The sequence below is a fragment of the Micropterus salmoides genome, unplaced genomic scaffold (assembly GCF_014851395.1).
Source record: "Micropterus salmoides isolate LMB-PRFRI ecotype aquatic unplaced genomic scaffold, ASM1485139v1 Ms_hic_scaffold_19, whole genome shotgun sequence".
NCBI lineage: Eukaryota > Metazoa > Chordata > Actinopteri > Centrarchiformes > Centrarchidae > Micropterus > Micropterus salmoides.
Genome location: NW_024041039.1, coordinates 12945897 through 12964449, shown reverse-complemented (window position 1 = coordinate 12964449; position 18553 = coordinate 12945897). Strand labels below are relative to the sequence as shown.

Here is an 18553-nt window from a genome sequence, read left to right as displayed (position 1 = left end):
CGATTTTTTTTTTGTTTTTTAAGTTTAGCTAAAGTTGAATATTCACTGCAAGTCTATTTTTGACGGAACCCGCGTCAAACAGCACAGAGCAGATAAACCGGGCAGGAAGTCAGACACAGAACAGCATAGAGAATCCAGTCGATTTTCAAAATAAAACACCCTGCACACTCCCGATGGTTAGCAAGTTTGTCACATAAGGATGACAACAGAATGAATAAATTTTAACCAGCGTCTTTCCGGTTAGCTAATTGCATTCTTTCAAATCGCAATTTTTATTTGAAAACTATTAATAACTCAGCCCTAATGAGCAGTATGTATGTATGTATGTGTGTACGTGTATGTGTGTGTGTGTGTGTGTCTGTGTGCGCACATTTCTTACCTCTCCATAGTCGGTTGTGACGACAAGGGTTCCATCTCCACATGAGTTGACTGTGGCGGGAACCAGCTGCTCCTTCTCTCTGACCCAAACACGGGCCCCCTGGATCATAAACACACACAAAGACTGAGGTTAAGCAGTGCAACCAGTAAGATTGGTGTGTGTGTGGTTGTGTGTGTGTGTGTGTGTGTGTGTGTGTGTGTGTATGTGAGGGGGGGGGGATTTGGTTACGTATAAAGTAATGAACCCCTAGTGACCAGAGTAGAGGTCTTCAGAGCTACTTTTCTTTTCCAGGTGACTGATGATTTATAGTGGTGCTCTACATGTGTGTCACAGTGAATTGCTAATGTACAATACAACAGACAGCAGTCTCTGTGGACAGCAGCCAAGGATATCTTAACATAGTTTAAAATACAGATTATCTCCTTGTGCTTTTAGATCTAAACTGATAGTTTCCCGCTGATATATCATCTGGTAAGTGGCAATGCACAATGACTTTTCCAATTGATGTAAAATGAAATAACACTTAAGATCAACGCAAAGAAAAGCACAATGTCAAGGTTAACACACAATTTTTTTGACATGGCATTTGGAGGGATTGTGTCTGACCATTGCTATAACTTTTTTCGAAACCGGCAATCCAACATTCACACCCACTTCACACCATTGTGAGAAAGCTGTGTGCTTATGAGAAAGTGAGCTGTGTTTGAATTTCTGTCTCTCTGACTCTCTATTTTCATGAGAATAACTGAAGGTAACACTATGAATGACTTTCAGGAGAGACCATCTGAAGATGTGTACTGTTGGTACTGTTATCCTCATAGCCTTCCAGTGTGGTCATTTGGAAGAAATTTTAAACACAACACGTCGTACGAACTAGTTCTGTTCGAGCAAATCCTGACCTTTGACTTTTTACCTACAACATGCAACACAGTTTGTATGTATGATGGGTGTGCATGGGTGCACAGACAGATGTCACAGATGTGTTTAATGAGAGCCAAAGATGGTAACATCTGGACTTTCTACCAAGGTGAAGCAACAATGCGTGTGTGGTGTGTGTGTGTGTGGTTGACTCAGGGTCAGAGGAAGTGTGCCCTTGCTGGACCTTTCCACACAGACAAAGCCCTCTTTCACAAAGTCGCTGACCTCTGATCTTAAGCCCTTAAAAGGGGGCACAGCATCACAGATGAGGGAGAGAGGAATGGACAGAAAAGGAGACAAGAGAGAAGGAAGAAGAATAGGACGCCGTCAACAGTGCTACTGAAGTACTGTAAAGACAGGAAATGGGCCACATGCCCTCCCCTAAACTTGTACAATTTAGTGTATTGCACCAACACTGAGTCGTTTTTGAATGTACAAAAGCGTAAGCTCTCAAAGATGTGACAATGTAATTACATCACGATGAACAAAATCAAACAATAATTCAGAGGTGTAATTTTTCAAATCAGAGATAAACAGTAATCTTGGATAGACTAAATGTTAAGGCTATTAATGCTTGTTCAGATATTGTCCTTTATATGTCAGATGCTATTGAGTCCAAATTTTATGTCAAAACAAAAAATAGAAAATGGTTGGTAGCGAGAAGGGATGGCAGATTTTATCATTGTAGAAACAATTAAAGCAAAATGCCAATGGTTTCAGCTTGTATAGTGCATCATGTAGTAATCATGATATTTTCGGGGTTGTGGTGTGTTGGTCTGACAAAACTACACATTTTTAAAGTGTGATGGGCATCTTTCACCATTTTCTGACATTTTAGTCCAAACCGTTAATTGATTAAATGATAATGAAAACAATTGCAGCCGTAAAACGTTATACCATTTATATTGTCTGTCATACTCCATGTTATTCTATATTTTATATTCTATACTACAGTAAGGTCTTGCGCAGTCAGTTGCACCTCCTTTCAGATTTTGTGTGCACAAGCTTCACAATAACGTGTGTCCATGTGTTTCTTGACTTTTAAAATTTGAGCAGTGGTGAGAAGGTGTTTAAAGCCCTGAAAAGACTCTGTGGGACACCAGATGTGTGCATCTGAATGAACTGAGCAGCAGAGGAGGGGTGGAAATGGATTTTTTTAGCAACAGATGGTCCCTCACCCCCAACTTTTATTTCTTTGATTTTCCTTTCTTCTTGCACTTTTTTAGTCTGTTTTTAGTCTTTTTCTTGCACTCTATTTCAATCTGGCGCACATACACACTGTGTGACAATAGAAAACCAGCAAGCCCTAGGCCAGTTAGTTAACCAGGCAGAAATCATTCCCACACACATACAGTATACTATATATACACACACTGTTTGGTAGCTCAAGGTAAGGCTTAGGGGGAAGAATGTCTGAATGCTTTTAGATACAGAGTTTAACACTGCTGGTGTTTCCCTGTAACCTCTTAGTCGAACATTTGCAATACACATCATTGTGCAAGGATTGCTGTGAATTTGTGAACAGCCCTCATATCCTCATAGAGGATGAACCCTAAAGACTTTGTTGATCAGAGTGAAATGTCAACTATTGGATGGATTTCCATGAAATTCAGTACACATATGCATGCTCCCCTCAGGATGATTAGCTTAGCTTGAATCAGCTTCATCAGATCAAAATTGTGTCCAGTACTTTGGTATATGACAAAATACCTGCAAAACTACTGACATTCCCATCAGCTTCAGCTGTATGTTGTGTTTAGTGCTAATTAGCAAATGTTGTCATGCAAACACGCTAAACTAATATGGTGAACATGGTAAACATACAGCCTCACAGAGTCCATTTTGATTTATTTCATTATAAGCTTCATCTGAACTTGCCTCAATGAGGACATAAAAGTCTAAGATCTAAAATGTATTCATTTTCACACATCTAGAATCACGCTGACAACTGAAAAATTCAAGAGCCTCAGCTGCTCTCTCTCTCTCTGTTGTTCTCTCCTCAGCAACTCTCTATATATAGCCCCTTCTAGATCCTCTCTCTCCTTGCAGTCAGTCAGCCTGTCTCGTCCCTAACTCCAGCTCGTCTGGCTGTCAGATTCCAGCACACAGAGCCATTGTAATGATGGTGGTGCCGTGACTTGACCTGATGACCACTCCAGCCTAAGGCTCTATGCTCACAGTTCACCAGTGCTTCACTGCATTCATCTTTAATTGATAAAATGACCTCTGACCTCACTTAAACCTTTAGCACTAGTCCTGAAGCACACTTATGGTACATAAAATTTCCTTGCTTTCCAAAAAACAGATTATAATGTATGTTTTTGCTTTCTGTCTCCCTCTCTTTCTGTCTTCTCTTCAATAAATTGGTCTCCAGTCCCAGATCGATATATTTTGCCTGAGCCAAATGCAGCAAAGAGAAGACCTGCCAGCATTACAACCTACACCCATAAACACCCTCATACTCCTCCTCCTCACCTTCTTTGTGTCTTCCTCCCCTCCCCCCAGACAGACAGGAATGGCAATGCATGACAACAAACTCCAGTGCTCTCTGTGTGCTGAAAACTGCACATGGTGAAAACCATGGTTCAGTAAAGGTGCTTCTCGCATCCACACATCTCTCCGTCTCTGTTTCACACTATCCTGCTCTATGAAATTCAAACCAAAACACAGTTATACTCAGGCCTCAAGCATCGTCCATCACCTTTTCGTCAAGCTCCATTAAACCTCAGCCAACTTCAATTGTCACTTTAGACTCAAACATGACCCCTGACCTCATATCTCACACCATGCTCTCTAACCAACAGGAGTTGAAAGAGTACCAAACACCCTGCCAAAGAAATGCTGTTTGATTCATTTCATTGTGCAAGTTAAGAAAAATTTGTGGTGCTTCTGTAACAGTATGCCATTTCAAATAAGCTAGTAAATTATTCATGAGAAGATTATTGTTTTATCTTCACTAAGACGTGATTATATTGTGTACCTGATTGGATGAACACACCACTTGTGCAACGTGGCAGTGATTCTGAAAACATTAAATGCATTCATTTCTAGATCTATTTGAGGCAAGAATTAGGCCAGAAACATGCCTGATATAGCCCTAACCTATATTTGAAATAATAGAACCTAAAAAAAGAAAGAATCCACGGATTCTTAATGGATGATTTTCAAAGTAAGATCTCATGCTGACAGCTGAGATTGGATTGCCTGAAAGCAATATTTTAAATGGAATAAATAACCAAATTCACATTGTGTTTGCCTATTGTTTGTTTACTTTGTTTGATTTTCTGACACCATAGATTCTGAATGCAAAGCCTGTTGGCTCTCGAATCTTGGTTGGTAGAACATCCTTGATAGTCAAAGACAGACCCTGCTTGAAGCAGCATAACCACCCAACCAAAGCAGGACCTTTAGCAAAGCAATAAGGGCAAGGGCATATTCAGTGTCTACTCAAAGACTTTTTAATGAATTTTTATGCTGTAAAAGCACTAAGAGAACTTCCAGGAAGGTAGGAAATCTATCATTATAGTAAAAAGTCATGTAAAGAATATAGGATTTGTAATTGATGGCTTAATTATCCATAAGATCAAATCATGTGGTTCAGTACTATATTTCTATTTCCTCTATGTATCATGGCCTCTATGCCGAGAAAGGTTGGCATGGTTGATTTTAAGAAGACAAATTCGAGAACTATTAAGAAAATCTGACTATAATTTCTCATTACTTTTAATTACTTAACATACAAAAGAGTGCATCCCCAGAGCATTTGGCCCAGACTCCTGAATATCTTTTTGTGTATGCGTGTGTCTGTGTCTGATAAAGGGCTTGCTTATGCTCCAGCGATCACACCGACAGGCTTGCCATTTGACTGAGGCATCGCCTTGGAGACAGTCTCTGATGAAGGACCCCTCTTTGCTTACGCCCCGACAAACACCAGCCACCGACCCAAACATATTGTTAATGTGTGCAGGCATCCACACATTTTTTCAATTCACCAATGACACTCAACTGAGCTGCAATACACCTTGTTACATAAAAACATACATAAATACGATGGGGGGGGTTAAAATCTTTGGTCATCAGTCCAAAAGAGTGGTCTTAAGCAATGTTGAGACACATCCACTGATGGCTGATTTGGAGCTTTGGTGACCAGAGACAGTAGTGTTGTCACAATGTGACCAACCAATCACAATATAACATTAAATGACACAGAATACACTGGTTGGTGTGACATTTTGCCATTTTGGTATAAAGTTTAGGGGGGAAACACACACACACACACACAAAAAGTGTCTCTGCTCTTGTATACTTCTGTAGAAAACCAGCAATTACAATTCACCACAATCTATGTCATTTTAATATTATACAGTCTCACATAGATTATGACCAAAATTTTATCCGACATATCTTGTGCAGTCTAACATGCAATAAAATGACACGATCTTTGCATCGTAAGGCACATTAAGAGTCTACAGACACGCCAGCGGCTCTGTGAGGCTGTCCTTTATGATAAAATGCTCAAATGACATTGCTAACCTTCTGTTGATAAGCAGGTATAATGTTTACTATGTTCCCCATTTTAACTTAGTGTGTGGCCATGTTAAGATTTGGTCATTTGCTTAAGGGAATGTTATTAGTTTTGCAGGTGTTGGACAAATAAAAATTTTAACCCCCTGGTGGGGGAACATGAATGTCTGTACCAAATATCTGTCTTCAATAACTGCCGAGAAATGTTTTTCAAAACCACAAATTTGAACCTTAGGGCATTGTTAGAGTGAGTTGGATACATTCTCTGGGGACTTTGAATGTCTGCAGAAAATTTCATGTCAATCCAACTTATAGTTTGTTGAGATATTTCTGTCTGGACCAAGGTGGTCGACATTGCCATTCCTAGAGCTACATAGCTAGCTGATTGGAGAAAAGAAGAACAAAAAAAGAAAATAATTAAATATAAAAGGAGGCAGAAAAAGAGACAAGAAGTAACTCACAAGAGTAGAAGCATATTTGACAACCTGCCTGTCATCGACTGACAGGAGGACAGAGGAGAGGAGACAGACACAACAGAGAAACAAGGGGAATGAGGGACAGTGGTGATGATAGCAGGGACAACACAAATTCTAGAAAATGGGACCAAAGTTTAAAAGTAGAAGAGGCTGAGGGAGACAAGAAATGACAGATGTGAGGCACAGATGAATAAATAATGACAGAACAGCTGACCAGTCAGCGGCTAATGGAAGAACAGTATAATGAGGTGGGAGGACGCAGTAGGATCTCTGGAGACTAAAGGTCAGGGGTGCATTTTGAGATGAATGTGTCTGTCTGTCTGTCTGTCTCTGTCTAGCTGCTTTAGCAAACTCATTAATTACAGTTACTTCTACCACAATGTCGCAGCACCCAGTACACATCCAAGACTCACTAAACACAACCAGCCATCAGTTATTAAACATGATTTACTTCAGCTCAGTCCAGCTGTGTCTCACACTGATTCTCTCTTTTCATTGTGTTTTGGCACTTCTTGACGTCTCAGGTCCGGGACACAAATCTGGCAAACAATCACTTGTTGTTTTAACATTTTAATCAAGCATCACACTCCACCAAGTTTGTTTGTCACAACTTCAGTTCTCTACCCGCACAGACTCTGTAGTCTCTACAATGATGGATGTCTTAGGAGAATGGATGGGTGTGTGGTTATAAGTGCTTATATGAGTTAATCGGGCAAGGAGGAAGTGTTCCTCTGGCCATTGTGGTTCTTATCAATCCTGGATGGAGTGCTAGTTTCTGCAATTTATGTTATATTGTGCCTTCAAATGGAGCTGATGTGGTAGCTTAAAGTGAGTTATACTGTAACGTTTACTGACGTTTAATTTCAATCAGTTTAATGCTGTTAAGTCTTCTTCTTCTGATAAACATGGCAAAACACAGCTGGTTTATGGTTTCAGAACATAACCAGTTGAATTCCAGGTCTGACTGTATATCTCATGATCAATATACAACCTCTCAAGTTACATCTTCAAAAAATACCATATTACTGCACATTGCTGCAGCTCCTCTTTTCATCCTGTGTGTTGAACGCTTCGTTTTAGCTATGGATTGATCTCACCTCTACAAGATCTTTGTTGGGAGTTGCACATGTGCAGTTCCTAGTTAAGGACTACTAGCCAATTTGAAGCAGAGTAGGCAGGTCAGTGAGAAGCCGGTAAACACAGCTTCGGTTCAGCTGTATGTGTTCCCCTTACCAGCTTAGCAACATGGACTGGAGCAAGAGGTTCAGTGGTGAGTTATTAATTTGTCACAAATGTATCTTTCATCCATAAAGTTTTAACTGAGCTCTGTCTCTACATCATGGTAACAACTTTATGTCTCCTGCAGCTCAGTGTGTTTTTCCACCGGTATTTTTGAGGGAGTGTCGGACTAGCCGCTCGGGGAGCATTAAAAGTGTATTTTGATGTGTCGTTACAGGGATCAAAGGGAAAAGGCTAGACTACAAACGAGCTGTTTTCAGGCAGTTCAGAGCAGAAAGTTCTGTGGGAGATGGGAACCTTTTGGGTGGACTTTGGGCTTTTTCACTTTGCAAACGTATTACATGCACAAAAAAGGTATATAATTCAATAAAGGAGAGGGAAAAGCCAAAAAGCATAATATGACCTCTTTAAATGTAGCATTATGGTGGTTTTACACCAAAGAGCGAACTGTTTGTGCAAGATAATGCGTAAAGTGAAGAGGAGCACATACAAAGCAGCTAATACTAAGATTGTCTATATCGAAAAGCAAATTATCACAACATCATAATATTCTATAGCATCCCTATTTTCTGCCATCCTTTAAAGTTTTTCCTCAAGTGCAAGTAGGACTGGAGAGTAATTGCATAACTCCAGGAATTCATCATTCTTCTCTACAGTAATATTGTTGTCGTCACAACTTCCACCTCCCTTCAAAGGCAGAATCCCACAGGAGAGTGCAGCCCATCCTTATATCAGATAAAATGGCCTTTCTGTCCCTAATCTCAAACTTGAACTTTTGGTGTAAAAGCCATGCTACAAGCATTGGCTGCCATGGAGGCAAAGTGAAGTACATAGGTGAATTTGTGTTTATTAAAGGGACTCGTTGCTTTTGTCATTTATTTTAACATTACTGCGATAAAGCTCTCTGATCCTTCTCCACTAGTGGAGCCCAGCCGGTGTCAGGGTCCTAAACTGTGTCAGTAATATTCCATTAAAGGTGATAATACAATCAGAACAGCGAGGCTTTCAGCAGATTATGGTGGCTGGAAGGACAACAACATGTGTTTATGTGTGCGGGTGGCTGTGTGTGTGGGTGCGTGTGGGAGGGTGTCACCTGTCCTGTATGAGTCACATCTGGCAGTGAAAGAGATTACGTCTGATGTTCAACGCTGCCTTTTAAAAACCAATTCAGGGATTTTCCCTGAATTGCAGTCTTCAGCTGTGGGTGCACATATAGGTGAAGATAATAATGGCAACAGAAATTGCAATAGCAAGCGTTTCCAAAAAACACACAACGCACCATCATTCAAAGTGTGTCTTGTGGCATCATTGCCTTAAAGTCTTAACAATCCACCAAGAAATGAGTGCCTCAACTTCTTCTACAGTGGATTACTTCCTGAACCATCTCACTGTAAGACTGTCAAACTTCATTGTAGTCCCATTTGAAACCTCAGCTCTCCACATTACTCCATGATTTCGTCATGTAGCATTCCCTATGCAAACCTTAGGAAAGAAAGTCATTTTTCTATCTTTAGCTACTATCCAGCAGCTGATTGCATCTTCAAAGATATTAAAATATTTATTGTTGCAAACTTGACTCTACCATTCAGAAATGATGCGAAAAGGGTACCTACTGCATGATATTTTGAATCGGGGGGCGCTGACAAAGTGGCAGTATTTGACAAAGTGAGCACGTGATGGAACTGTCTACTTTTTGCCTGATTGATGAAATGTTTGCCTGCAGTGGAAGCAATGTTTAAATCCAACATTTCTACAAAATACAACCAGGTGCTGGCTAAGGTTGCATAGGGAACCCCTATGTGACCAAAACACAGAGTAATGTAAAGAGTGCTGAGGTCACAAACGGAGTTAACATCATTGTAGTCTTGTTTGTATTTTTGTTGGAATGAAACCAAAGCTTGTCATGAGATGATCAAAATCTTTTTGGAAACAGACACAGAGAGATACAAGGTAAATATATACACCTACTGTAATAGCTCAATATTTTGGGGTTTTGGACAAGACATATTTTATTTAAACTTGTTCTCTCACAATTTGTCTTTAAAACATCGTTAATGAAAGTAATTGTAGCATTAGTTGCAGCCCTAGCTGTGTACGTGCCATATTTCAACAGAATTAAATGTGTTTATTTTAACCTTTATGATTCCCACTCACTCTAAAATGGCTCAGTTGCAAAGCCTTTCATTGCAATGTTCTCTTCTTCCTATTCTTGTGAGGCAAACACACAGAGAATCAGGCATCATATTCAGATAGACCTTTTAACCAATTCCAAAACAAACACACGAATGATTTATCCAAAGTAAACCAGATCAGAGTATACTGCTAAACTACTAACAGGGATAACGGCAGCTGATGTGTGTGTGTGTGTGTGTGTGTGTGTGTGTGTGTGTGTTTGCACAGTGCAAATCCTCTTTGAGAGGCCTGTTTTGAGCAGTCTGCTAATTATCACATTCTCTCTTATCTTGGATTAAACTACAGTCACACACCCCCACCAACACCCTGGCAACAAGACTCCACCGCAACAGTGTGGAAACGGAACCATGGAAACAGCCTCTCGCCTCTAGGCACTGGTGGATGCTGGGAGATGGTGTTCAGGTGGAGACGATTGTGGGATATGATATATTGTACCTTATCACAAAAACTTTTTTTTTTCAGAATGGTGAAATGTTTTGAATCTCTTAATCTAAGTTTACTCATATTGCAATAAATTTTCAATAAATAACTGAATCACATATAATTAATCTGACAATATCAATAATAATAGGACTAGAGCTGAACAATCAATCTATTAATCAAAAAATGATAATTGGCAACTATTGTAATACTCAATCAATGGCATGTTTTTTTTTGTTTTCTAACATTTTACAGAAAAAATGTCAAATCAAGAATATAATCAACAGATTAACAGATAATGAAAAGAACTCTTTTCAATACAATAAATTAAATACCGTACAATGTAGTTAGTTAGTTATTCTCACATTTATTGTTATCAAAGTAATTGTTACAATTTATCATTATATGAATTTTCAGTCATATTGCCCAGTTCCATCACAGCACTTTTAATAGAAGAGTAGAATTCTGGGAGTTGTCGTTTTATTTGCACACTGTAAAATAGCTTTAATGCAGTTTGACTGAAGCTGAAGTCTTACACCTACACATGCAGAACAAGCAGGAGAATGAGACGGGGGAAAAAGAGGAGGGGGGAGGAGAGAACAGACAGAGCTGGAAAAGTGCCGGAGGAGGAGGGAGACTGGCAGAGGAGCACCAAAAGTGGTTGGTTGACTGAGATGGAGAAGCACCAAGCGAGTGGCCGCAGGGGGAGAGACAGCATCAGAGGGAAGGGAAGAGAGGAGAGAGAGGGAGAGAGAAGCAAAGCTGATGCAGCTCCTGAGCAGAACAAATGTGTTTGGAGCTGCTGAATATAGGTCACACATCTCCAGTGACTGTTCCCTTCCCTCCACTGAGCCAACTTCCTGCAGTATGCACTTTATACAAAATCCTGCATAATTAGACCGCAATCTATGGACACAGGCTCTGCTAAAATTACGCCTAAGCTTTTTATGTCAAAATGCATTGCACAAAAGATGTGGTGTAATTAGAAGACACTTTCCAAAGTTCAAGTTCAAAAATTGGAAGCTTAGTTGGTTTCCTTGAACGTTTCACATTATTTACAGACTGTTCAGTTATACACACTGAGGAAAAAATGACTAAGAAGAGAAAGACAGAACAAGAGGCGAGAACTGTTGACTGGACAAAGACAGGTCAGAAAGTGAGTCTATAAACAGACAGATATGATACAGCAACAACAAGTACAGCCAGCTTGAGATAATGTGTCAGAGATGTTTTTCCCCCCATTCACACCTGTCTGTCTCCTGGTTATCGTGCCTTTGCACCTGTAATCCAGTCCAGACCTATCACATACACACAAAATGTCACCCCTGAGATCAAATGTAATCCAGCTTGCTCAGACGCATACAGACATGTAGGTGTCAAGAGGACAAGGTACTCATTAATGAGACATACATTACATTGTACTGCTGGGAGGACAGAGATTTGCAGTATAAAAGTAGCTTCTTGTGTGATAAATGCACTCCAGATTCAAAAGAGGTCCACCTTATGGTATGAGGACAAAAGAAAAGGAAGTGGAAATAAATGTATACTTTCTCTGAGCACTTTAAGGACTTCACACTTGCTCTATTGTCTATTCTATTCTAAAGTAGCCTACTTTAAGTCATTACAATGCAATACTGAGTTTGAGTAATGGCCTATTTGATTCTAAATCAAAAGAGCTGATGTTTTGGCACCAAGACACTAGCTGTTAGCTTAGTTGCAACGTAAATGTTTGAGTGGAGATTTATGAATTTCTAAATTAAAACATGTCACACAAACAGGTTTTTATAGATATTAGCTGTTACTAAATATTGAAACCCAGTAACTGCCAGGTGTGACTGCTAAGTAGCTAACTGGACCAACTGACAAAGCTAATGTTATCTTGTTAATATGGTGAGAGATTTTAAATAACATTTTACAAAAATAGTACAACATACTTCAAATTAAAAACACGTTTGTGCTAAGTATTATGTTTTGATATATATGAGCAATAACATCAGCTAGATTAGCATAATCAAAATTTATGCCAGAATCACATTTAATCACAATTTCTTTGCAATAGTTTAATGTCCCTTAAGGTTTCTTGTTATCACTACTACATGCATGTTGTTTTTTAGCTGCCCCAACCAGAAAAAAGTATTGATTTTTCTTTTATTTAGGGCACATAATGTCACTACAACTACCATTACTAACCAGTGTAGTTTGAAATATGAGGGGATTACACTGTAGTCTACTGCCACCTGACATTTCATTTTTGGCTGGTCAGCCAGCCAGAATGTTTTCTGCCTGGGTTGACAGAGGGAGAGGTCAGCTGTTCACTATTTCTGGTTTAAGGGATAGAGAGGATAGAAAGAGGAAGAATGCAGAACACTGTGGGATGGAGCAATGAAGATAAAGGAATGAAACTAATTTGATCTTGGGCAGACACCTCCTGAGAGGATTGATTACTCAGCGCCCTACCTCCATGAAGTCATGCTTCTGGGTATCAGATATGAAGCTTGTGCAGAACTGCAGGCCAGAAAATCATAACTCAATAAGTCACTCTATTTTCAGGGTTCATGTAGGCTTTTTAGAGTCTGTGCTGTGTGAGGCTGCAGGGTTGGTGATGTGGTGGTCTGTTAATCGATGCTATGATCAATATATTACCAACAGACTGATGGGAAATGGAGCGGAGGAGATGGTTGCTGTATGATCATCGGAACAGTTGTCATGATCATGTCATGCAGTCATTTATTGTTACTTTGATACATCATTATTATTATTATTAGCATCCGATGGATCACACCTCTGTATTCTGTTGGACACCAGTGCTCACCATGGCCCTGGTACCCACACATATACCCACACAACCACTCACACACTAATAAATGGCATGACATCACTGCCAATGTGAGAGGCATTTAAACCCATATCAGATTAACTTAAGAGGGGGGAGGATAAGTAGCTTGGAGAGGACGGATATTGGCATCAAAGTCAGCGGACAAGACCATGTTTCATGAGGGTGTGTGTGCATGCCTGTGAATGGAGCAGGTAGACCAAAACACAAATGAAACGTAGGGGTGAAGAAGAGGTTGTGGGGGGTGAAAGTCCACAATGAAAATATTAATAATTGGAGGGAATAAGGAATGGAAATAAGAGTGGTCAATTAATGGTAAAGCTCTGACATCAATGCGTAGGCCTATCTAAATGAGCTAACCATCAGGCTTGGTTTCAGGAGCATTAGAATGGATTGTCAAATAAATCCCAGGATGCTGGAGGTGAAAGATGAGATTTTACCCAGCAGGCAGTGGCGGAATGAGCATTAGGCAGAATTAATAACCACAGATTCACCTAATTTGTCTTCCTCCTGTTTCAGCTATATTCCACACACACACACACACACACACACACACAAATATCCCTCATCATTCTCCACCTCTCTTCCACTTTCCAGATAGCCACCCCTCCTCCTCTACCACCCCCTCCTCAATTCCTGCAGCCGCGTACCGACCCATACCCACCCATGGGTCCCTGTTCAATCCCATTCACAGCGCACTAAAAAGCACAGAAAGGATCTCTTAACAGCAGCATGGTGTGGGAGGGCTGTTGCTATAGTCCAACACGGTCTACCCTCCGTTAACAGATTGGCTTTAATCCGAGAGCCAGCCTTATGGATGCAAAAGCCCGTGTCAGCTCTCGTTTGGCCAATTTGTCTGCGGCTCTGCTCTGAATTAATTCACCAAGCCGGCATCCTGGCCCTGATGTTCTGCAGGGATAAAAAAAATAAACGGAGTGTTTAGATTATGTTGAATCGATATAGCCTAGACATGCAGTTAAAGGTACAGGCCTATTGCTTGTGGGTTTTGTAGGGAACGGTGAGGAACGTTTACTGTCGACGAAAGCAAAGCAACACCTGCCGCAACCAAGCCCGATGTGAATAAAAAAAACAAAAACCGTAAAAGCATCTTGCACTATTGGTCATGCAACGGTGCAAATGTAGGCTCTGTCATACCTTGAATGCTTAATATGTCATTATTGTTTAGCTCGGCAATATTGACACATATTCTCCATAGCTTACCTCTGTGAAAAACGCCTCCATCGTCCCTACTCCTCCCAGACGACGCGCGCCCGGCCCCGCAGAGCGCAGACACCGGCTTCGGTCTCGGGTGCGCAAATCTTTCCAATGGAAGGGCGACGGTGTATGTCAGGTTCGGGGAAAGGTAGCGTTGCCCGTGTGTCGGTGTTTCCCATTCACGGAGCGTTTATATTCATCTCCAAAATGGCTCAAATGCTCAAACACACCTCAGCAGCGTCCGCGCTCTATGCGCAAAAAGGCACATGGAGAAAAATCCAAGGAGGTTGTGATGAAATATTAAAAATGTCCACGCCAGGGATCCGTCGGAGTAGCGCTAATTTAAGTGCCCCGGTTGCCTCGTTCCCGTGTGTAGCCTACATGTAGGCATACGTGTGTGTGCGTGAAGGCTATATGTGTATGAGGCTATGAATGGGGTTCAGGGAGAGGACCAGTCCGGGGGCAGAATGAGCTTGACGCTGCCCACTGCACACACCGACGGGGCGGTGCAGACACGGCCAGCTCCAATACAAAACACACATTTCTCTCTCGCGCGCGCACACACACACACACACACACACACAGAGGGTGTTATAGGTTTGCAGTTTTGTTGCTGTGGTCAACACTGGGCCAACATCTGGATTTTCTCTACTCCATCAGAAAAAGGACCCGGTTTAGTGTTGTCTAGACCAACAGTGGGAGGGGAAAGAAGTTGCTTTGGTTGGCAACTAGCTACTAGAACAGATGAGCCTCTATCCCACTTCACCCAATTGCAGGTGTTACAGCAGCACCATGCAGCATGTTGGATTTCACACAGCAGTGGTCCCAGACAAAAAGGAGGGAAGGATGATTCATGTAAAAGAATGATAAGGAAAGCAAGATCTCTCTCCACTTGACAAATTCCAGAAAAACAGAGCTGCTTTTGCCAGGAGGGCTTCAATGCCTTGCTCAAGGGCTCTTCAGCCAGTCCTCTGTGTCATATGCTGTCTTCTTAAAAGTTGTTACTAATGGATTAATAATAATTTGCTATTGCCTTTTGTGCCATTTATTGGCGCATGAAGTGTCATTTTAGCTCTTTAATTCATCAGGCAGACTCCTCTAAAGGATTGTTTACCTGATCGTCTGCAAAAAGCACAGAACATCTGGACCAAACTTTAACAAATTATTACAGTTTTTTTTTTATTGCTAAGATGCAATGGTCACAACTGAAGCCACTTTTTCAAAACTCTCAAAAGTCTCAAAATAGACTCGTTCAACCAAAACACTGGCAACAATTCTCATTTAGAAAGCATTCAGTCTCACTCAACACACTGGCCTGCAAAACACTAAAAACAGGGAGCATTACATAAAAGAACTTTTATCATTGAAGCATGAGTGAATTGACGGTACTAAAGTATATGTAACAAGAATGCATCAGAAATGCAGCAATTTGCTTCAATATCCTTTATTTGTTCTATATCTGTAGATAGTATTGTAAACTGAAAAAATTTACTGTAAGTTCAAACAAACCCCCCCCCCACAAATTTCTGGAATTCCAGGGCTGCAAACAGTAATACAAATAAGAAACACCTCAAAAACTCATAATGTACAGTACCTGAGGGTGCTAGTCCTCCCTCTCTGCTGCATTTGTGCCACAAGTTCTCATAAACATCACATCTTATGTCCTGGCGATGAATCTTGGAAAGTATCTTCTGGAATGTCTAATCCAACTCTGGCAGTCTTCAGGAGAAGTGTCTCCACGTCCCGCATTCATGGCATCCAGTAAGGTCATCTGGTCATGTGGATGGTGGTCATACATCTTCCACCTCCATGTAGAGAAAAACTCCTCTATGGGGTTTAGGAAGGGGGTGTATGGAGGCAGGAACAGTACTGACATCCTGGAATGTGCAGCAAACCAGTCTGTAACTGCAGCAGAGTGGTGAAATGCCACATTATCCCACACAACAACAAAGATAGGGGAGTTTCTTGCTCCTCTCTCCTCCGCTGGCGCAAGGCGATTATGCAGGTCATCCAGGAAAGACATGAGCCTCTCTCTATTGTAGGGGACAATGAGTGGTTTGTGTAACAGCAAACCATCCCTCCTGTGGGAGGCAACCTTTGTATCCAACAGTAAAAGACAAAAAAAATCAATACATTTTACTGTAAAATGTATATGTAAAAATGTAAACATACTGATTTGTACCGTAATATGTAGTTCAGTTTTCATGGAAAGATGCATGTTGTGTTGCCGGAAAATCCGTACTATTGATGCAACTTTTGAACGCTGCAGATTTGGTTGCACCCTTAAACCAGCCTCTTTCAAAGAGAGACCATGGTTTACAACATGGTCAATAATTGTGGCCCTTATCTCATCAGAGACCACCGCTCTTGGTTTTCCTCTCCTTTGTCTTCCACGAATCCTTCCCCTACTGCCAACTAAAGCTGTCCCGTTTTGTCTGTGGTAACAAGACTAAACACAGGACACCTGGGTAGGCTTTCAACTGAAATTGTTATCAGCTGTGTTTGTGTTGTGTTCTAAGATTTTCCACTTATTTCAATCTGGTCACTGCAGAAATGCAGTACATTTACCATCAATCTGTTTTGAATGTGTTAGCATTTGAAAAATGTGCTGCAGATATACAGTGTTTTGCAGGTGGTGAAGTAGTAATGAGAAAAGAGTTCATGAATTTTGGAGAAAGGGGTCATTGAATGCATTTTGTGTGAAAGCAATGAAAAATGATTCACAGTTTGGTCCATATACACTTCTGTTGCACTGACTGTGTGAAGAGTTTTGACAATGTGACTTCAGTTTTGACCAATGCAGGTTAGCAATTGAAAAAAACTGTAACAACTGCAGACTTGCATTACTGTAAGAACCCTGTTAATGACTTACGGTTATCACTGCCGACTGGATATGAATATGTCAACACAGAAAGAAATCCCCCTATCTGAATGAAAGGATGTCTAGCCAAGAGGCAAGAGCTGTCAGCAGTGTTCAATCTAACGTGTATCAAAACTCACTCAAAGACAGAGAGAGTGAGGGGGGGAGAGTTAATATTTCTGTATGATCTTTCCTAAAAATGCTACCCATTGTTGAGGTGGAGAAGGCTTGGTTACAGGGTTAGTCAGAGCCCCTGTAGGGTGAAAAATTATATCTCACAAAACATATATGCATACAGGACCAGAACAGGCAAGTCGGGGGGGACCCCAAAATCAAGCAGAATAACACATAACGTACCCAAAGACACCAGTTTGTATGAATGAGGTGGAAATGGATAGACAGATGGTTTATGCGATGTTGACCGTGTGTATTTTTATTCTCCTCCTCAGAAGACCAAGCTGCGGAGGCCAGGTGCAGCTATCAAGCCCAGCAGGCTGAGGCCTCTCTGGGGTAAAGTATTGTCAAGCTCTGTTCCCTCTGGAGCCCTGGAGGTATAGAGGGGGCCTCCTGTATGCATGTGTGGAAGTATTATTTAGCTGTGCCCTCCATCTTCATCAGGAAGACAGATCAAAAGCTAGCCCCAAAACCGGCGCCGTCCTTTATGTTAGAAGTGTGTGTGTGTGTGTGTGTGTGTGTGTGTGTGTGTGTGTGTGTGTGTGTGTGTGTGTGTGTGTGTCTGTAGGGGTACAGACACAAATGCACAAACACTCTGGAAATGAGACCTGATCTTTATAATCTTGAATATGGATTGGCCTTGAGAGACATCTTGAATGGTGAACCTGAGACTTCAGCAGCTCAGACCACTTTATTTCATCACTTGCGCTTGCAGTGAGGAATATTATCTTGACTTGTATAAGAGGTGTATAAATAGTAGCCAATGCTCCAAACTCCAGAATAGCATATATTTCATTTGGTGACTGCTGCTGATTACTGTATGATAATAATTATGAAGACAATAACAATAATGGTGATGGTCATGATGATGATTTGGTGGGGATTTTGTGATCATTTTTGTTATTATTGCTTATATAAGGAGCGGATCAATACTATCCATCATCTCCAAACCCACCACAAGATCTCCAAATAATGAAGTCAACATTGTCAGTGACACAATCAACGAACTAATTTAGGGTCATACAGCACTTAACATACACATTAGAAATGGCATGAAACTATTTTATTAAAATATATAAAGACCAATCCTCATAAGATTAGTGTTTTATTGGCAGAGGGTGAAAACTTGAAAGTATCACCACTTCAACAATGATCCAAGTCAGTTACCTACACTAAAAACAATTGCATATGTTATTTTAATGATGCATTCAGTTACCAGAAGCTGTTTGTTGACATAGAGACTAAGAGAGGTTACAGCATTGTCAGAGTGATTAGGTGCCTGCAGCAATGCTACCAAATCACAGTGGACTCTCAAATTATCT

General features: G+C 40.8%; 1 long non-coding RNA gene across 1 annotated transcript; it reads right to left on the bottom strand.

Moving 5' to 3' along the window:
- Positions 1–383: 383 nt before the first annotated feature.
- On the bottom strand, positions 384–16509 carry LOC119910702. Its single transcript, XR_005445687.1, has 3 exons — positions 16380–16509; positions 15792–16292; positions 384–478 (listed from the first exon to the last, which is right to left on the bottom strand). It is a non-coding gene; the product is annotated as an uncharacterized LOC119910702 (long non-coding RNA).
- Between the last annotated feature and the right edge of the window lie 2044 nt (positions 16510–18553).